Here is a 12,091-nt window from a genome sequence, read left to right as displayed (position 1 = left end):
TCTAGAGTTTACAGAGAATGGTGTGAAAAACAAAAAAAAAATCGGTGAGAGGCAGTTCTGAAGGACAAAAAATGCTTTAATGAGAGAAGTCAGAGGAGAATGGCTAGACTGGTAGAAGTTGACAGGAAGGTGACAGTAACTCAAACAACCATACATTACAATAGTGGTGTGCAGAAGAGCATCTCTGAATGCACAACACGTCCAACCTTGAAGCAGATGGGCTAACGCAGCAGGAGACCACGAACCTAAGAAAGTGACCACTGGGTGTATGTCAGTCATAATAAACCTGATTCGGAAACTCAGCTTTTGACAAATCCCACTAGTCAAGGATTTCAGAATCAGAATCAGGTTTATTATCACCAGCATGTGATGTGAAATTTGTTAACTTAGCAGCAGCAGTTTAATGCAATATATAATCTAGCAGAGAGAGAAAAAAATAATAACAAAACATAATAAACAAACAAGTAAATCAATTACATTCGAGGGGTGATTGATGTTCGTGGCCTAAGGTAGGTGGTGATGAGTTATTAACTTCAAACTTTCTGCATAATCACTCAAAGAGTTGACCTGCATGTGCATGTAACGAGAGCTGTATAACTCATATCCTTCTACCTTAGGCCACAAACTTATCAATCACCCATCTGTGGACACTTTCTGGAGGTCCAAGATCCGTATGCTCCACGACTGCTGGACTAAGTGTGTAAACGTAGGACGGGACTATGTTGAAAAGTAAATGTGCTAGATTTTCTAAAACTCCTTCTACCTTAGGCCATGAACATATCAATCACCCCTCATATATTGAATATATTTTTTAAAAATGTGCAAAAACAGAAATACTGTATATTAAAAAAGTCAGGCAGTGTCCACTTTTTAAAAAAAAAAGTGAGGCAGACACCACAGTGGTTGGCCTGATCAGAGGGGATGACGAGACGGCCTACAGGGACGAGGTCCAGCACCTGGCGGCGTGGTGTGCTGACAACAACCTGGCCCTTAACACCCAGAAGACCAAGGAGATCATTGTGGACTTCAGGCACGCTAGGAGCCACACTCATGTCCCCATCTACATCAACGGAGCTGTAGTGGAGCGTGTATCAAACTTCAAATTCCTTGGTGCCCACATTTCCGAGGGTATCACCTGGTCCCTGAATTTCCCCATCCTGATCAAAAAGGCGCAACAGTGCCTTATTTCCTGTGGAGCATGAAGAAAGCTCGCCTCTGTCCCAGGATACTGACGGACTTTTACCGCTGTACCATTGAGAGCATGCTCACCAACTGCATCTCAGTGTGGTATGGCAATTGTCCCGCAAAGCACTCCAGCGTGTGGTGAAAACTGCCCAGCAGATTATCGGCACCCAATTGCCCACCATCGAGAACACCTACCATAAACGATGCCTGGGCAGGGTGAAAAGCATTATCAAGGATGCATCTCACCCTAACCAAGGACTTTTTACTCTCCTCCCATCCGGTAGGCACTACAGGAGCCTCCGCTCCTGCACCAGCAGGCACAGGAAGAGCTTCTGCCGTGAGGCTGTGACGCTGCTGAACCTCACATCACAGCGCTAAGCAGTATTGCACCCATACTGTACTGTCTCAATACTTTTATATTTGCATGCTGTAGCACTTTTTATTCGCAGTTATCTTGTAAATAACACTATTCTTTGCATTTCTGGTTAGATGCTAACTGCATTTCATTGGCTTTGTATCTGTACTCCGCACAACGACAACAAAGTTGAATCTAATCTAAAAGCTTCATTGTCTATTTAGGAATCTGATGGTGGAGGGGAAGAAGCTGTTCCTGAATCGCTGAGTGTGTGCCTCCATGCTTCTGTATCTCATACCTGATGGTAACAATGAGAAAAGTGCATGCCTTGGGTGCTGGAGGTCCTTAATAATAATGCCTTTCTGAGACACTGCCTCCTAAAGATGTGCTGGTTACTTTGTAGGCTAGTGCCCAAGATGGAGCTGATGAGATTTACAACCTTCTGCAGCTTCTTTTGGTCCTGTGCAGTAGCCCCTCCATACCAGATAGTGATGCAGCCTGTCAGAATGCTCTCTACGGTACAACTATAGAAGTTTTTGAGTGTATTTGTTGATATGCCAAATCTCTTCAAACTCTTAATGAAGTCTTACCTTCTTATGACTATGTCAACATGTTGGGACAAGGTTAGATCCTCAGAGATCTTGATGCCCAGGAACTTGAAACTGCTTACTCTCTCCACTTCTGATCCCTCTATGAGGATTGGTATGTGTTTCTTTGTCTTACCTTTCCTGAAGTCCACAATCAGCTCTTTTGTCTACTGAAGTTGAGTACCAGGTTGTTGCTGTGGCACCACTCCACTAGTTAGCATACCTCACTCCTGTACGCCCCCTCGTCACTACCTGAGATTCTACCAACAATGGTTGTATCATCAGCAAATTTATAGATGGTAATTGAGGTATGCCTAGCCATGTAGTTATTTATATATAGAGAGTAAAGCAGTGGGCTAAGCACGCACCCCTGAGGTGTGCCGGTGTTGATCGTCAGCAAGGAGGATATGTTATCACCAATCCACACAGACTGTGGTCTTCCAGTTCGGAAATTGAGGATCCCATTGCAGAGGGAGGTACAGAGGCCCAGGTTCTGTAACTTCTCAGTCAGGATTGTGGGAATGATGGTATTAGATGCTGAGCTATAGTTAATGAACAGCATCCTGATGTAGGAGTTTGTGTTGTCCAGGTGGTCTAAAGCCATGTGGAGCGCCATTGAGGTTGCGTCTGCCGTTGACCTACTGTGGCCATGGGCAAATTGCAATGGGTCCAGGTCCTCGCTGAGGCAGAAGATCAGTCTAGTCATGACCAACCTCTCAAAGCATTTCATCACTGTTGATGTGAGTGCTACCGGGTGACAGTCATTAAGGCAGCCCATATTTACTTTTGAGTATGGCAAAAAACATGTGCACAGGAAAATATACCGGATTCTCGACAAATTTCTCTAATCAAGAATCTATTTCCTATATTTATACACAGAAAAAAAAGTGGACATTTGACATGTATAGGAAACTAAACTTGTACATAGAATAAGACAGTCAAACAGTGGACTACATTTCCCTGCCTGTTTCTCCGGTCGGCCAGCTCTCGCGAAACTAAACGCGAACTAGCGGAGAGGGGTGGCGCGAGGAAGAAGAAGAGGGGCGTGGTCAGAGCCCAGAGCGAGGCCGCAGCAACGGGCCGGCTCCGCCATTTTGTGGCCGTTCCCCCCCCCCTTCCCTCAGTGAGCTTTCTGGGTGCCGCCACCTCTTTCCCTTCCCCCGGGCGGGGACAAAAAAGCAGCGCGGGGCGCGGCGGACACGGATTGAGGGCGATCGCGGGTGGATGGTGCCGGCAGAGTGGTCATTTTTGTGAAAGAAGGGAAGCCAGACCCAGGTAGGCCGGGGACCCACCCCCACCTCTTCCTCCTCCTTCGACCGGCGATCCCTCCTCCTCTGCGCCTGAGCTGGGGGGTGGAGGGTGCCGTATGGCGGCAGGGGGGAATCGAGGGGGGCAGATGGGCAAGTGGGCGAGCGGCCGCACCTCAGGGGGACGGGAGATGGACGCCGATTGCGCCGCGCCGCCATCTTCTTTTCACCCCCTCCTCCCTACTTCCCCGGGGTCCGCTGACGTCATTATGCCCCCCCTCCTGCTCCCGGGCTCCTGCACGTGGTGCAGTAGGGAGCTCTTTGCAGCATCTCCCCCCCCTTTTTTTCCTATTGCCCCCTTTCCTTTTCCGTCCATAAAATGAGCTGCAAGGATCTACAGGGTGGGTGATACTGTGCACGTTGCTGTATTTTTATTGTTTGTGTGTAATTTGCATGGTGGTCTCTTGAAGGGCATACAGCCTCTTTTATTTCCTGGAAATATTGAGACCTGCAGCTCTTCATCTTTGTAGCAAGGACACAAACCCCGGTGAAATTCATTCGGGTTTTAATATTTGCAGTGCAAAGAATTCAGTATGGAGGGGGAAGTTTAAACTTTTGTGCACGCACGATTAGTTCTTGCTGTAGCGCGGAAATGTGGGGTGTCCGTAAGGGTTTTTAAAGTCTTTGCAAAAGAATGTCTGTGTTGTGGGCCAGTTTTGTTTTGCAAAAAGGTTACTCGCGCTTTGGGTGAGTTGCTTTTGCGAAGGAACGGTTCACGTTTTCGATGAGGTTTGAGTGTAAGGTCAAGTCAAGTGTGGGCATGGACTTCTTGCTCTAAAACATCTTTTAGTATGCTTTAAGTACCAAGTTTAGTAATAAAGAGAAACTTCAGCTACCTGCACGCATACACTCCGTAAAAATTAAAAAAACAGGCCCCAGGAGTGGGATTTTCGTGCGTGTTTTTAGCTTGTGTGCCCAATTAAGTTAAAGCGAAAGTCTCCAAATCTTCATAAAATCTAATTGGTGTGGATTTTATTGGGTGCATTTGCACCTGCACTGAGTAAATTATTTCGTTTATCTTGGTGAATTTAAAACAGCCCGTTTTTAAAACTTGACACGCTGGTGGTTTGTTCGGTTTTTGAAGTGGCATCAGATTTTCCTTTAAAATTGGCGGTTTTATCTGTTTTTGCAACTAAAACGCCAGGGGCCTGTCCAATCCTGCGATTGTATCTTTTAGTTGCATTTTGAGTTGTTCAGTCTTTCAGCTTCTTTTGCATTGAACAATTCTAATTGAACGTTTTCAGGTTTTGCCCACGATGTCCAAATCGTGCAATTGCTGTGGTCCCCACAGCAACACTCGGGGTCCTTCGCCCTTTACACCGGACAAAATTTGAAATGTGCATGTTTCGCTCCGGAATCTGAGTTTACTGTAGAATTTGCACCGTTTTATTCAGCTGTTAGACGTTTTGAATTCCCGGTGTGCGCTTTTTCCCTGTATTGAAGGTTTCGGTTGTAAGGTTTAATTGTTTTGCATTGGGTAGCGTCTATTGGACCTGATATTTGCATTGGTGTGCTCCCATTTTTTTTCAAATTTAAGCTTGGTTGATTCAGGTTTTCGATCTGCAGTCTTCTGACATACTACATTTTAACGTGTAATCTGCAGTGTGCAAGTTTAACTTAAAAACCCTACAATATTTTTGCATGGTAAACTTTTATGGCAAAAAAAACGCAGCGTTTTTAACTGCGGCTGCTCCCGTGCAGTTAAAATCTGCAGTGCCGCAGTTCTGGTGGGTTTGAAAGCTTGAGGTCCTTAACTGTGTTTCAATTGCTACGTTTTGCAAATAGCGCTAATTTAAAATTCAAGCCTTATCGCCCTGTAACTACTTAAGGCGGGGGGGGGGGCGGTTTTCTCGGCGTTTAGTGCATTTGTTCGATGGATATCGCAGTTGCTAAATGTGTCCCCTCGATGGCTTTGGGATCCTGACCCTGGGAACCTTTTCGCAAGTTTCATAAGCCTCGATTGCTGGGGTTCACCTTCCTGGTCGAGGGGAATAAAACACGCCTTGGCAGGGTGGGGGAGGGGTGGTAATTAAAAATCATAATTTTGCAATAGTCGGGACATGCACTCGTAATATCTTTTACATATCACACCCAAACCTCAGCCTTTCGCGTTCTCCCTTGTCTTTCCCCTAGCGTTATAAATGGTTTGAATCTCAATCTTTAGGCTACCCCTCCCTCCCTCACTCCCTCCCTCCCTCCGTCTTTTTCTCTCACGCACACATACGGTTTTCGGTCAAAGTTCCCATTTTTCGAAAAGAAGCTGTATAAATCCCTGCTGCTTTTTTGCTTCCTTCCTTCCTTCCTTCTCCTGGCATCGACATCCCTTTTCCGGTTCTCCCAAGGACCACTGCCTCAGGAAGAGCCTGCCCGAATTGACTGCAGTGTTGTCGGCTGCTTGCCCTGGTCAGTTTTCAGAGCGGCCTGGTTCCTCCCACAGATCCATTCATTTCAGCGGAGGCTTTAGCATATTCCCTTTGGTTGGGGGGGGGGGGGTGATGGTCCCTCCTACTCCTACAAGTGTTTCCTTTTGTTTAAATCCACCCCCCTCCCCCGACTGCCCTCTCTCCTAATCTCTGCCAGAGCGGAGGATTTAAATCTGCTTATGTTTCTTTCTTGTAAGAAAGTGCCCTCCTTATCTGTGTGTTGAATCTTAAAACAGTCGACCTGCCTTGGTGTTAGTCATTTGACCTTTGGCACAATTTGGGCCTGGTTGCTGTCTGGAGCTACGGGAGAAAGGGAGAATGGCCGCCTCTCCGATCATAACACACAGGAGCAGAATCAGTTTATACAGCACATCAAGTCTGTTCTGCCACTTCATGGCTGATCCTGGATCCCACTCAACCCCATACACCTGCCTTCTCATCCTATCTTTTGATGCCTTGACCGATCAGGAAACTATACCCGGGGACTTAGTCTCCACCAGTCTGTGGCAGAGTATTCCACAGATTCACTACTCCAACAAAAAAAAAATCCTCATCTCTGTTCTAAAAGTTTGCCCTTCAATTTTAAGGCTGTACCCTGTAGTTCTGGATACCCCTACCATAGGAAACATCCTCTTCACATCCACCCTAGCTAGTCCTTTCAACATTTGGTAGTTTTCAGTGAAATTCCCCACGTTCTTCTAAATCCCAGCAAGTATGGGCCCAAGTTGCCAAATGCTCTTCGTATGTTAATCACTTAATTCTCAGAATCATCTACGTAAACCTTCTCTGGACTCTCTCCACTGACAACACAGCCTTTCTGTGATATGGGGCACAAAACTATTGACAATATTTCAAGTATGGCCTGACCCAGTGTCTTAAAGCCTCAGCATTATCTCCTTGCTTTATATTTTATTCCCCTTGAAATAAATTTGCCTTTACTACAGACTAGTGTAGGCATGTGGCCAAGTGGTTAAGGCTTTGGACTAGCTACCTGAAGGTCGTAAGTTCAAGCCCTAGCCGAGGCAATGTGTTGTGTCCTTGAGCAAGGCACTTAATCACACATTGCTCTGCGATGACACTGGTGCCAAGCTGTATGGGTCCTAATGCCCTACCCTTGGACAACATTGGTGTTGTGGAGAGGGGAGACTCGCAGCATGGGCAACTGCTGGTCTTCCATACAACCTTGCCCAGGCCTGCGCCCTGGAGAGTGTAGACTTTCCAGACGCAGATCCATGGTCTCGCAAGACTAACAGATGCCTTTACTTACCGCAGACAACCTGTAAACTAATTTCCTTGGAGTCTTGCATGAGTCCCTCTCCACCTCTGATGTTTGAATCTTTTCTCCATTTAGATAATAGTCTGCACCATTGTTCCTTTTACCAAAATGCATTATCGCAACATTTCCCAACATTGTATTCCATCTGTCACTTTCTTGCCCATTCTTCCAACTTGTCCTGCTGCAATCGCATTGCTTCCTCAGCACCTACCTACCTCTCCACCTATCTTCGTGTCAGCCATCAACTTTGCCACAAAGCCATCATCCATTATCCAAATCATTGACAATCAATGTAAAAAGTGGTGGTCCCATTACTGACTCCTGAGGAACAATAGTAGTCATTGGCAGCCAGCCAGAAAAGGAGTCTTTTATTCCCACTTGCTGCCTCCTGCCTATCTCCTATTCCTCCATCCATGCCAATAAAATCTTTCCTGTAACACCATAGGATTTTATCTTGTTAAGCAGCCTCATGTGGCACCTTATCAAATGCCTTCTGAAAATCCAAGCAAATGACATCCACTGCCTCTCCTTTGTGGATCCTGCTTGATACTTCCTCGAAGAACACTAGCAGATTTGTCAGGCAAGATTCCCCTTTGCAGAAACCATACTGACTTCGGCATATTTGAACATTAGTTTCCAGGTATCCCAAAATAGACTCCCAACACTTTCCCAACCACTGAGGTTAGGCCAACTAGCCTATAATGTCCTTTCTTTTGCTTTCTTCCCTTCTTAAAGAGTGGAGTGACATTTGCAATCTTCCAGTCCTCTGGGACCATGCCAGAATCAAGTGATTCTTGAAAGATCAGGACCAATGCATCCAATCTTCAGCAACCTGTCTCAGGACTCTGGGATGTAGTCCATCTGGTCCAGGTGACTTACCACCTTTAAGATCTTTGAGTTTGCCTAGCACTTTTTCTTTTGTAATAGCAATGGCACTCACTTCTCCCTGATATTTACGGACTCTCTTCCCCCCCCACCCCAAGGGTAGGGATCAGGTTTATCATGATTGACATGCAGAATGTCACTGTGGTAGCAGTCCTGCACAAAACAAATAGTTACGAATGACAATGAGAAGATGGAGCAATAGTGAAATAGTGTTCATGGACTGTTCGGGAATGTGATGGCAAAAGGAGGCGGTCCTCAGGTTCACGTTCCCGGGCTCCTTTACCTCTTCCCTGATGGTAGCAACGAGTAGTGGGCATGTCTCAGATGGTGAGGGTCCTTAATGAAGCATGCCACCTTGACCATGTTCTTGGTGGTGGATTGTCCAAAACAACTGGTTTAAGCTGACAGGTTTCATGGGGGGCCCGTGGGGCAAGTTTTTTCCAACCAAGAAGGTGTATGGATATGGAAGGAACTGCCAGTGGATGTACAGATGTGGGCACAATTACGTTGTTTAAATCACACTTCCGCATGTTTGAGGGGTATCTGGGTCAAATGCAGGTAAAGGAGCTTATAATGGCCAGCCCAAAGGAACTGCTTATGCTCTGAAAGATGCTGGCTACTCATAGAGCACTGAAGCACAAAAGCAGGCCCTTTCACCCATACTGATTGTACTGGCCTCATTTTCTGCCTAGTGCCATCTATCTGCTCCTAGACTATATCCCTGCATACCTCCCCCATTGATCTGCCTGTCTAAACTTCCCTTAAATGTCACATTTGAACCCACATCTACTACTTTTGTTTCACACTCTGAGTGAAGGCGTTTCCCTGTCAGACTCCCCTTAAATATTTCACCTTTCACTCTAAACCTGTGACTTCTAGTTCTTGCCCACCTGAAGGGAGATCTCCTGTTAGCATTCACCCCATCCATAACCCTCATGATTGTTTATACCTCTGTAAGATCTCTCCACATTCTCCTGTGCTCCAGGATGTAGGAGCAGAATTAGGCCAGTCAGCCCATTGAGTGTTCAGCCATTTAATCATGGCTGATTTATTTTCCCCCTCAACCCCATTCTTCTGCCTTTTGACACCATTCACCCTTACTAATCATGTACTTATCAACCTCCGCTTTAAATATACCTAATGAGATTAGCTCTGTCAATTCCCTGACCTGTTCATCCTTTTCTGTAACTCAGGTGCTCAAGTCTTGGCAACAGACATGTCAGTTTTCTCTGCACTCTTTCAAGCTTATTGAAAGTCCCTTCTGTTTACACAAGTTTGAACATCGAATTTTATGCTAACGGATAACCTGCTCCCTTCGTGTTCCTTTCCCCACACCCTGCCAATTCACTCAGCCTCTCCTTTTGATCACATTTTCTATCAATTCAGACCATAAGAAATTAGCAGAATTAGGAAATTAGGCCCACGTGGCTAATTTAATTTTCTTCTCAACTCCATTCTCCTGCCTTTGACGCCTTTATTAATAAAAAAACCTATTAACCTGCGCTCTAAATATGCCCAATGACCGCCTCTACTACTGTGCAAATGAATTCCAAAGATTAAGAAAGTCCTCCTCATCTAATGAGATCCTTCTATGCTGAGGGTTTGCACTGTGGTCCTGGACCCTCCCTGCATTATTGAAAGCATCCTCTTCACGTCCACTTTATCTCGACCTTTCAATATTCGATGGGTTGCAATGAGAGCCTTCCTTCCACCCCCATTCTATTAGACTCCAATGAGCCTAAAGCTGTCAAAATATTCCTCATATGTTAATCCTTCATTTCCTGAGATCATTCTTGTAAATCTTCTCTGGACTCTCCAATACCAGAACATCCTTTCTTAGATAAGGAGCCCAGAATTGCTCACGACACTCTGAATGTGGTGACTAAAACCTTATAAAGCCTCAACATTACATCCTTGCTTATATTTCAAGTTGCTTGGCTCTGATCATTTTATTTTCTCTATGGATGTCCAGTTCCCATACACCTCCATTCTCCACCGGGAAGGATTCGGAGTTCTTTTTATTTCTGGACTCCAGATGCAACCAGTTCTCGTCCACCACCACTGTCTTCTGTCTAGTGGAACCTGACCTCTTAATAATTTCTCCTCCAGCTCCTCCCACTTCCTTCAAACAAAAGGTGTAGCCATGGGCACTCGTATGGGTCTCATCTATGCCTGTCTGTTTGTCGGCTAAATGGAACAATCTATGTCCAAGCCTAAACTGGCATCACTCCCCAACTTGTCCTAAGTTACATCGATGACTGCATTTGTACTGATTCCTGCACCCACGTGGAGCTTGTCGACTTCATCAACTTTGCCTCTGACTTCTACCCTGCCCTTAAATTTACCTGGTCCATTTCTGACACCTCCCTTCCCTTTCTCCATCTCTGGAGACAGCTTGTCTACTGATGTCTAATATAAACCCACTGACTCTCACAGCTACCTCGACTATACTTCTTCCCACCCTGTTACCTGTGAAAATGCCAGCGCTAATCTCAATTCCTTCTACATAGAATGGTACAGCACAGTACAGGCCCTTCGGCCCACAATTTTGTGCTGACAAACTGCCTCCTTAACCCCCCCCACCTTAAATTCCTCCATATACCTGTCTACTTCTCTGCCACATCTGTTCTGAGGATGAGGCTTTTCATTCTAGAATGAAGGAGATGTCTTGCTTCAAAGAAAGGGGCTCCCCTTCCTCCACCATCAATGATGCCCTTAACTGCATCTCTTCTGTTTTGCGCATGTCTGCCCTCACCCCATCCTTCCGCCACCCCACCAGGGGTAGAGTTCCTCTTGCCCTCACCTACCACCCCACTACCTCCGCGTCTAGCATATAATTCTTCATAATATCTGCCTTCTCCAGCGGGATCCCACCACCAAGCACGTCTTTCTCACCCTCCCCCCCCCCCTCCCCCACTTTCTGCTTTCCACAGGGATCGCTCCCTACATGGCTCTTGACTCCCTTGTCCATTAGTCCCTCCCCACTGCCTACTGATCTCCCTCCTGGCACTTATCCTTGCAAGTTGAAAAAGTGCTACACCTGCCCCTACACCTCCTACATCACTACCATTCAGGTCCCCAGACAGTCCTTCCAGGTGAGGTGACACTTCACTTGAGAGTCTGTAGGGGTCATCTATTGCACTCGGTAGACTTGTAAACAGTGGCTTGTGGAAGGGGAATTGTGATACCAGATGTTCTTGCTGGTGAGTCTGCTGAATGAGGAGATATTGGACCCAGCAGGTTGTTCAGATGGTTGCTTGGGCCGCACTTGGAATATTGGGTGTAGCTCTGGCCACTAAAAGGAAGGATGTTATTGAGCTGGAGAGAGTACAGCAAGGATTCTGGAGGGCTTGAATCACGATGAGACCTTGAACAAGAATGGACTTTTTTGGTTGGAGCAAATCATAATTTTGCAGCGGTGTATAACAGATCAGTACAGTACGGGCCCTTCAGTGTAACCCCTCCTACATAGCCCATAACCCTTCGTTTTTCTCACATTCTTGTGCCTGTTTAAAAATCTTTTTAATCCCTCTGATCTATCAGCCTCTAATACTACACTGGACAAAAATACCACTCTTTGAAAAACAAAAAAAAAATACCATTGACATCTCCTAAACTTAGCTCAGGGTGCCCTTTGGTATTAGCCATTGCAATACTGCATATAAGGCATGGGATGTCCATGCTGTCAGAATCAGATTTATTATCACTGGCATATACATGAAATTTGTTAACTTAGCAGCAGCAGTTCAATGTAATACATAATATAGAAGAAGAAAAAGAATAAAAATAATAATTAAGTAAACCAGTTACAGTATACATATATGGAATAGATTAAAATCATGCAAAAGCAGAAATAATACATTTAAAAAGTGAGGTAGTGTTCACAGGATCAATGTCCATTTAGGGATCGGATGGCAGAAGGGAAGAAGCTGTTCCTGAATCGGTGAGTGTGTGTCTTCAGTCTTCTGTACCTCCTACCTGATGGTAACAGTGAGAAAAGGGCATGTCCTGGGTGCTGGAGGTCTTTAATAATGCACCCTGCCTTTCTGAGACACCGCTCCTTGAAGATGTTC

The 12,091-nt window shown here is 45.7% G+C and overlaps 1 protein-coding gene across 2 annotated transcripts in view; it reads left to right on the top strand.

Moving 5' to 3' along the window:
• The first annotated feature begins 3,191 nt into the window (after window positions 1-3,191).
• srcap (Snf2-related CREBBP activator protein) overlaps window positions 3,192-12,091 on the top strand; it is a 68,631-nt gene continuing 59,731 nt past the window's right edge. For both annotated transcript variants that reach the window (XM_072271466.1, XM_072271465.1), the window contains exon 1: window positions 3,192-3,402. The gene's annotated coding sequence lies outside the window, so the exon portion shown is untranslated. The remainder of the gene's footprint in view (window positions 3,403-12,091) is intronic.

Source organism: Mobula birostris, chromosome 11, assembly GCF_030028105.1.
Source record: "Mobula birostris isolate sMobBir1 chromosome 11, sMobBir1.hap1, whole genome shotgun sequence".
NCBI classification, from domain to species: Eukaryota; Metazoa; Chordata; class Chondrichthyes; order Myliobatiformes; family Myliobatidae; genus Mobula; species Mobula birostris.
The sequence above is the reverse complement of the archived record's forward strand: the minus strand, read 5'-3'. Positions and strand labels throughout refer to the sequence as shown.